General features: G+C 47.0%; 1 protein-coding gene across 1 annotated transcript in view; it reads right to left on the bottom strand.

The window, feature by feature from the left end:
* Nucleotides 1–6,646, bottom strand: part of SLCO3A1 (solute carrier organic anion transporter family member 3A1) — a 209,739-nt gene extending 203,093 nt beyond the window's left edge. The window contains exon 1 of the mRNA XM_025208969.1: nucleotides 6,539–6,646. The gene's annotated coding sequence lies outside the window, so the exon portion shown is untranslated. The remainder of the gene's footprint in view (nucleotides 1–6,538) is intronic.
* Between the last annotated feature and the right edge of the window lie 2,995 nt (nucleotides 6,647–9,641).

Raw genomic sequence — 9,641 nt, 5'->3', positions numbered from 1 at the left:
CCGCCGGGCGGGGGAGGAGGCGGCGGCAGGGCAGGGGCAGTGCCCGGCCCGGCCCGGCCCGGCCCCGCGGGGAGGCAGGAGAGAGCCGGGCACGGGCACAGGCTGGGGGCTCCTCGGCAGCACAGGAGTCTCGTCCGCCCCGGCGAGCTCGGGGCCGCCAAGGCTCGTGGGCACAGCCCCGAGTGACTCCAGGGCCGGAGGGCGACAGCCTGGGTACGCGAGCGCCAGGGTGGGTTTCCTGCCGCCGAGGTGATGCGGTTAGCTGGCCTCCAGGTGGGAAGCAGAGGACAGGCCCATGGTCCTCTGCCCCCCATTGATACTGAACCACTTTGTATCTGGTGGTCCTCTGTCCCCCACTGAGATAAAACCATTTTGTATCCAGTGGTCCTCTGTCCTGCATTGATACTGAACCACTTTGTATCTGGTGGCCCTCTGTCCCCCACTGAGACAAAACTATTTTGCATCCAGTGGTCCTCTGTCCTCAGTTGATACAACACCATGTTGCATCCAGTGGTCCTCTGTCCTGCCTTGATACTAAACCATTTTGCATCCAGTTGTCCTCTGTCCTCAACTGATACAAAACTATTTTGCATCCAGTGGTCCTCTGTCCCCCATTGATACTAAACCATGTTGCATCCAGTGATCCTCTGTCCTCAACTGATACAAAACTATTTTGGATCCAGTTGTCCTCTGTCCCCCATTGATACTAAACCATTCTGTATCCGGTTGTCCTCTGTCCACCATTGATACAAAACCATTTTGTCCCCCCAGGTTTTCCTTCTCTTCCCCATGCTCAAAAGCCATTGGCAACGTGTAGGGGGTGTACGCAGGTGCACGTGCATCCCCTGAGCGTGGCAGCGCACCCCCTGCGAAAAGGTGCTGCCAACACTGCCAGCAACGCCTGTGGACAGTTGTCACCTGCCATCCCCCCTTGCCACCGGCACCATCAGCGGCATCTGTGGGCAGTCCCTGATCTCCGCTGGCTGCTGCCGGTGGCATCTGCACATGGTCACTGACTTCTGGTAGGTCACTGACTGCTGCTCGCCACCCCCTCCTCTTGCTGCATATACCACCGGAGGTGTCTGTGGACAGTCCACGATCGCCGCTGGTCACTGCCGATGCTGCCGGTGGCATGTGCCGACCACTGGTAGGCACTCGCCACCCCCCTCTACTCCCCACCATCAACAGCACCACCTCCTGCAGTAGCTCCCTGCCTGCCACCGCCACGCTCCCAATGCCAATAGCACCACTGCCACCTGTGGGAACTTGCCGTGCCCCCCCAGCCTCCGGGAGCACACAGCATTCGTGCCGGACACCTTTCTGTCCTCTGTTTTTCTCTTAAAGAAAAATTGCTGTGGGATGATTGCTGCGGGATTGAAGAGAAAAATAGAGGACCTAAAGGCACCGGGTTTTGTATCAGTGGAGGACAGAGCAGCAGAAAACCAGAATGTCCCCTATGATGGCCACCCTAGTGGGAAGATCTCATGCCTTTTTGAAAATGGCATGAGATCCTCCTTAGCTTGCCCCTATGGCTGAGTGTGAGTAAAACCCAGGGGCATCCGAACCCCATGTCTCTGGGCTTGGGCCTGCACGGAGGAAGCCCACCAAAGGATCTGGAAGTTCAGACAGTCCTCAACTTGAGATGTTTCGAGTTTAAGATGGCACTTACAGCATTTATAAATTGACACCCTGTTTCGACTTTCTGACATCCGTTTTGACTTTATGATGCTTGATCCAAAACGACGGCACACCGCACAGGTGAACAAGTTTGCTGCGTCACCCATCTCCCTGGAGAACATCTGTCCACACTTCCTTGGACACTTTCTTTAAGAAAGCAGACAAGACTCCAGAAAAACCTGTAGACAAGATGCCTGAGAAGACTCCAGCGAAGAGCCCTTCAAAAAGTCCAACCAAGAGTCCTTCAAAAAGTCCAGCAAAGTCACCACAAAGAAGTCCTTCCAAATCAACATGATTACTATTTACAATATAAATAGATTAATGTAGCTATATTACTCACCTATAATTGATTGAGTACAAAACTCTGGGTTATTTTTGGTGAAAATAGGGTATTGAGCCTTGGTTCAGGAACCAATCCCCCATTTATAACATTGTTCCTATGGGAAAATCGGTTTTGAGTTGTAGCAGTTCAACTTAAGACACTGTTTTCAGGAACCAATTGTGTCGTAAGTCTGATGACTGCCTGTATCTGAAGCCCCAAGTGGACATGGAGGATGGTTGCCAGTGGTAGGGCCACATGTGGTTTTTGAATGGCTCATGGATTTGGAATTGATTTGGCTGATTTGATTTGGGACAGGAAAAGTTTTCCTTAAAAAAAAATAAATCTCCATTCTCTCTGCTCTGCTTCAAGGGCTTTGCCCCACCAAAGCAAAAAGGCGCAGAGGGCAGATGTGGCTGCAACTCTCCACTCTGGGTTGCCTGCTGTTAGTCTGCAAGTGCCCCCCCCCTAGAGAAGGGTAAGCTGTGTCCCAGCACACAGCCCTCAGCCCGATTGCTTTTAACCCTCTCAGTTCACCTGGGTAGACTGCCCTGCCACAGGTTGGGATGAGAAGGAGAGGATCCCTTGGCGGGTGTCTCCTACGCTGTGAGCATGACATTTTCTTCTATGTTTTGTGTGCAAGACTTTTCCCTGATGCCACCTGCTCTCGTGATTCTTTTTTGGCAAGATGGATGATGGCAGGGCTGGATGCAGGCATGGGTGAATTGAGCATCCACCCAGGTCCTGGGCTGAAAAGGGGTCCAAAGTAGTAATTTTTAAATTTATTATCATCATCATTATCTCTGGTAAAAGGGGGCCCAATACTGAAAGATCTCCCAGGGCCACCAGGACTCTAGGTTCGGTGCTGGGTGATGTTAAGCATTGCAGGCAGGAGAATTGCAGGGATGAATTCAAATACCATAGGAAGGGGGCACAGCTCAAAAGCTGAAGTAGAGAAAAAAAGCAGAGTCTTTCACTGGCTTTCCCTAGGCACAAGCCTCTGGTTGAACAAAAGCCTCATTTCACAGGGAGACAATTAGTCCAGATCTGCAGCTCATGTAAATTAGCAAATTCTCTGCTCGCTTGACTTGACCTGGTTTCCTGTCCTGCAGTTGTGAAAACACTGGATTGTGTCTTCCCAACAATGCACAGACTTTTTAAGGGAAAAGAACCAGGCCGTGTACTCATTACACAAACAAGTGATGGGGAGCAGCGCGTCCGCGCCCAAGACACCTGCCCTGCTCTTGTTTTAGGTAACCTCTTCATATCTACAGCCGCTTGTCCTGATCATCACTTGCTGCATGTCATCAAGCCATCCAGAGTTCCTATTTCAAGAGATATCTTTTAAAGACCACTGTATCTCACTTCTACTATTACAGATCACCTTCCTTCTCCCTACAACAGGATAACCTGATCTCCTGCCCTGCACTTGGCATTGGACATGCCTTTCGGGTTAGCGTTGAATGTGCGCTCTCGCATGCTGCCGTGGCTTCTAATCATTTTGACCCACTGGTGTCTCTCTCAGTTCGTACTGGGGCTTCCTGGCTTTTGTGAAGGGCACTTTTATTTACTAACTAAGGGTAATAGTTTCAAGGGCTCCTGAGTAGTTTTAGAAGCCTTTGTCTCCTCAGGGCCTAGGAAGATGCTTCTGAAAAAAAGGAGTTGGGAAAAATTCACCTTCATCTTTATTAGAAGCCAACAGCTATTTGACAGATAAGGAAGTAGATGGAATGGAAATTTTTCACATTTAAAAAAAAAATTAAATAAAAAAGGGCCTTTTTGGGGGGAAAAAAACTCCTTTGGGGAAGGAATGATCTTTTATTTGTCTGTTAATACTTGTGCCCCTTTCCATTTTAATTGTGTTAAATATTGAAGTGGTTATCATGTTTTCCATTAACCATTGCAATAAGATTTTCGGTGATGGTTGAACAGACTGCCATTATGAAAATATTTCCTTACAAAGCAGGACATACCCCAGGTTTGGCAGACTGTAATGCTCTGTTAGGGTGCCCTTCATCCCAGGTGCCCGTCATCTCAGGTGCAATCCCATCTCTAGTCCTTTTGTAACTTCATGATTATGACAGTGTTTTGTTATCTGAAAACCTAAGTGGTTTTGATGCCAAAGCATCATAGAACTAAAATGTAAGCAGGGCTTGGCCTATTCAGTTGTTTCCCCTAGCTCATCAGCACTGGAGATCCCCTTATCAACAGGTGCCAATAGAGAGATTCCTATTTACTAGGGGCTTCAAGCCACAAAGCTTACAGATGAAGCCATGCAAATTCTGCTTCTGCTCAGGAAAGTTTCAGATGCATTTCCCCTAACCCTCCCCAAGAAAACTGATTCTGCCTAAAAGAAGAAAAAAAAAAAAGAGAGATTTGCAAGTTTTGGGAGAGGACTTGTCTCTTAAATTTAGTTAAACCACAGGGACTGCCCTTGGTTTCTTTTTCAAGGCTGTGACCACTTCATGGCTACTGCTGCAAGAAGTCTGGTGATAGAAACAGGAAGTTGCTCTCTCTAGGTAGAGATTCATAATGCAATTAGTTTATGTTTCTGTACCCTCCCCCCCCCCACTTTCTCTAGGAGAATTCTGTAGTGCTTTACAAAAATGAAATGGGCAGGAGATCAGGCTACAAGTGTATGAATTAAAGGAGGGATTTGGGCCTTTTGGTTTTGAGAGGCTTCAACAACTGGAATTAAAAAAGGGGACATCACAAATTTCTGAGTTGTGTCTACACTACTGTCTGGAGTCACAATGACAACTTGTGCACACTTACGCTTGCATTTAAATAGCTGCCCTGTCTTCAACAACAGCACACATCTAGTCACTGAGCATAGATCCTGTCCTGCCCCACCTAGCACTACCTGTGCTAGGTAGTTTACAGTCCTCTCCCGTCCATCTCCAGGAGTTATAATCATGTCTTTTGAACACCTCATTTGCTGTAAGCAGTGAAGGATGGGGAGGCAAATACACCAAGATATACAGACCAAAGGAGACCAGCTACGAAAGGATCCAACTTCAGTATTGACTGCCTAAAGCGTCTAGCTGGATATTCTTTATTACACCATGAGGCAACCCTCCATTAAGCATGCTGCATATGGAGACAAAGCACCCGATTCTTCTGCTTTCACAGGTTTTGAGCCATTGTATGAATAACTATTTCCTTCAGTGGCATTGCTCCTGAATTGTCCTAGCATAAGTCAAAGAATTAAGTTAATTATATCTTCAGTCAGATACATCAATAGATGTGGATTTCTTTCTTTTTTTGCAAGTATTCAGGAATCTGTCTCACACAGCAAAGAACATATTGCAATTCATCTTTTTCTGCTGGAACATTTTCTACCAATACTGACATTTTCACTTGTTAAGACAAACAAAGCAATATTCAAAGATTATAGAGTCAAAAGGAACAAGTTACAATCACCTGGTCCAGTCTCCAGTGTAACCAAGCCACAGAACCTTGCCTTAGATCAAGCTGGTAACATCAGAGTTACATCGATGTAGAAAGTCTTGGTTTTAGAAACTTCAAACAATAGTGGATTGACTACATCTCTAGCTAAGATAGTTTCAGTAGTTAGTCACTGTTAGAGAACTGTGTCAACGTGGCACATGGTGACCTGTGGCATCCCCCTGGGCTCCGTACTTGGTCCAGTACTCTTTAATATTTTTATAAACGATCTGTATTCAGGTATCAGAAGCAGACCAGCTAAATTTGCTGATGATACCAAATTATGGGAAGTGTCATACTAGAGGATAGGCAAACCTGGACAGGCTCGCAAGGTGGGCAGATCAAAACCTGATGGCATTCAACACGGAGAAAAGCAAGGTCCTCCACCTCGGGAGGCAGAAAAAATCCACATCATTCGTATAGGCTCAGCAGTGCTACACTCACTAGCACCATGACCAAAAGAGACTTGGGGGTCATGACTGATCCTAAAATGAACATGAGCCACCAGTGCAATGCCGCAGCTGGCAAAGCAAACAAAACGCTGTCTTGCATTAATGCATCTCAAGCAAGACCCAGGATATCATCCTCCTGCTTTACTTGGCCTTGGTGAGGCTGCAGCTGGAGTACTGCATCCAGTTCTGGGCTCCACCCTTTAGAAAGGATGTGGAGAAGCTTGAGAGAGTCCAGAGGCAAGCCACACACATAATTAAAGGACAAGAGAGCAGGCCTATGAGGAGAGGCTGAGAGGCATGGGACTCTTCAGCCCAGAGAAGTGAAGGCTCAGGGGGACTTGGTGGCAGCCTATAAGTATACACGGGGTGTGCATCAGGATCTGGGAGGAATGTCTGTTCACCAGGACACCCCAAGGGAAGACAAGGTGACTTCCTGCCCCTTGGGCAGGGGGCTGGATCCAGTGATCTCCCAAGGTCCCTTTCAGCCCTAATGTCTATGAAATCTATGAACTATTTGAATTAATCTAATTTCAATGGCCACACAGTGGAATTCTGTAGCACCAGCCAAGGACAATGCTACACCTAGAATCTGAAGCAGGCACTTTTCCCTCTGGGCTGATTCATTTTCAGTCACAAAACTCACCTATTTTTTCTGACCAAAGCAGATAACAGGAGCATAGAAGCCTTCCCTCTCACTTCTAGCAGGCTTACTACAAAACTTCCATGTACTTTCAATTGCTTTTCCCTTCCATCTACAACTCTCCCCACACTCCCCAATCTTGCTGGCTTTTATAATCACTTAACCAGTCTCAGCTGGGAGATGCTGCTGGACTGCTTGTGAAGCTGGGCCCAGCATCCCGCAAAGGGCCAGCCACCTTGGGCAACCTCATTAGGCTTTCTCTGCTAGATTAGAGAGCTGTATCTATTATCAGCAATTTTCTCCCCATTTTAAATCCTTATGAGCTGAAATCAATTCACCTCTTCTTGGATAAGGTTAGATAGGGAGAGTTCCTCAGTCAGTCACTATAAGGCATATTTGCCAGGCTCTTGTTAGCAGCTCTTTTCTGATGCTCACTAAAATTACATGAGTTGCTTCATGACCTGGACAGACACAGCTTTTTAATCCATTTCTAAAATTACCAGCAAATTCTCCAATCACTTATTTAGCATCCTCCCCTTGTTTCTAACCTCACTTTTACCAGGTTGATAAATAAGATGATTTTAGAACAAATAGGGTTCTCAACCTGTCTAAAGTGAACACATGGTTTCTATTTGCATAGCATCTGAGTGCTTCATCATCTTTAATATATTTTTCTCCACAACACTGTGGGGTCATGTAGTACTTTATTCTCATTTTACAGTTTGGGAAGCAAGACGGAGTGAAATCCAGGTGCCTCAATACTGCTAGTTAGAGCTGTGCAAAATTTCTCCACCAGTTTTGTTTGGACTCTGTTTTGACCTCTTTCGAGGTTGAAACAGCAAAATTGAAATGAAACAGATATGATTAAAACAGCCTCGAAACAAAACGAGGCAAGTTGAAACGTTTCTCCGTTTCAACACTGTTTTGCTGTTTCCCCCATTGGCTATAATGGGAAAGGTCAAAACAGCCTATAACTTTGTCATTTCTGGCCAGATTTAGATGAAACTTGCAGAAATGGTAGAATCTTCTGAGGGTATAAAACTTGCCAAGTTTCACAAAGATAGATGCAGGGAGTTTGGAGACATTGCACCCCAAAGTCTTGAGAGCCAAACTTGTGTCATGTGTATGTTTTAACCCACATCAGGGTCAAAACTATGGGAATGGTAGCCCTTGCTGAGGCCACAAAGCCTGCCACATTTCAAGGAGATAGATGCAGGGGGTTTGGAGAAACTGCACCCCAAAATCCTGAACGCAAAACTCATGTCACATGTACGTGTTAAGCCACAGCAGGGTCAAAACTTCAGGCATGGTAGCCCCTGCAGAGGCCACAAAGTCTGCCAAGTTTCAAGGAGATAAGTGCAGGGGTTTGGTGGAAACTGCACCTCAAGCTATGGACAAGCAAAACTCGTGCCATGGATGACACTGCATGTGTTAAGGAGCAGCAGGGTGAAAGCTGCAGGGATGGTAGCCCCTGCTGCGGCCACGAAGCCTGCCAGCTGTCAAGGATTTAGGTGGAGGGGGTTCTGGGTTCTGGGGCCCTGCACCTCTAGCTGCTGACAGGCAAAACTCATGTCATGGGTGACACTGTGTGTGTTAAGACTCAGTGGGGTGAAAGCAAAACGCCTGCTAGCCCCTGTTGAGGCCACAAAGCCTGCCAGCTGTCAAGGATTTAGGTGGAGGGGGTTCTGGGTTCTGGGGCCCTGCACCCCTAGCTGCTGACAGATAAAACTCGTGACATGGGTGCTTGCGCAACTGACTATATCTGTCTTGGGGCAGTTGATTGTCTGTATTGATTATTTCCTCTCCATAGTCTGTGGTTTTGTAAGTGTTGATCCATGCTCGTTAAATCGTTCTGTAGTAGCTAGCTGTGTATTGAGCTGATCCCGGAGTGAATCATGATTAATTGGTACCTGGTAACACGGTAGCTTAGCAGCCAGGCCTACAGTAGTCCCCCCACCCCACGCCCCCCCGGTGCCCCAAGACAGACACAGTTGCACAAGCACCCATGACACGAGTTTTGCTTGTCCACAGCCTGAGCTGCAGTTCCCCCCAAACCCCTGCAATTATCTCCTTGAAACTTGGCAGGCTTTGTGGCCTCACCAGGGGCCACCACCCCTGCAGTTTTCACTCTGCTGTGCCTTAACGCACACAGGGTCATCTATGTCTTGAGTTTTGCCTGTCAGCAGCTTGAGGTACAGTTCCCCCCAAGCCCTTGAACCTATCACCTTGAAACTTGGCAGGCTTTGTGGCCTTACTAGGGGCTACTACTCCTGCCATTTTGACCCCGCCGTGGCTTAACATGTGACATGAGGTTTGCTTTCAGGAATTTGGGGTGCAATTTCCCCTGAACTCCTGCACCAATCTTCATGAAACTTGGCATGCTTTGTGGCCTCAGGAGGGGCTAGCAAGCCTGCAGTTTTGACCCCACTGTGTCCTTACACTTACTCGTGACACAAGTTTTGCTTTCAGGATTTTGGGGTACAGTTTCTGAGAACCCCCTGTACCTATCACCTTGAAAAGTGACATGCTTCATTGCCTCCACAGGGGCTAGCATGCCTGCAGTTTTGACCCCACTGTGGCTTAACACGTACACGTGACATGAGTTTTGCTTTCAAGATTTTGGGGTGCAGTTTCTCTGAACCCCCTATACCTATCTTCTTGAAACTTGATACACATCATGCTCTTACAGGGTGCTATGATTTCTGCAAGGTTCATCTAAATCTAGCCAGAAATGACAAAATTATAGCCTGTTTTGACCTTCCCCATTATATCCTATGGGCGAAACGGCGAAACAGGGTCTAAACGGCAAAACGTTTCACCGGAACGAAATGGAACAGCCGTTTCAACTCAAAACACAAGTCAAAATGAAACACACTGTTCTGTCAAAATGTCGAAATGCTGGTCGAAATGAAACACTTCTGTTTCGCACAGCCCTACTGTTAAAGATCTGGATCTAGCTCTAGAGACAGAAGTTACGCATAAATGGATCTAATGCAAATTATATAATGATCAGAAACTAGTTTAAAACTGTAGCAGAGAAGTTCAGTGCACATCAACCAATTTAAAAATGACTGAAACTGGTTTAAAATAAACCTGGCTGAATATA

This window comes from Alligator sinensis, unplaced genomic scaffold (genome assembly GCF_000455745.1).
Source record: "Alligator sinensis unplaced genomic scaffold, ASM45574v1 scaffold857_2, whole genome shotgun sequence".
Taxonomy (NCBI): Eukaryota; Metazoa; Chordata; order Crocodylia; family Alligatoridae; genus Alligator; species Alligator sinensis.
Note: the sequence above shows the minus strand (reverse complement) of the source record. Positions and strands in the feature narration are given on the sequence as shown.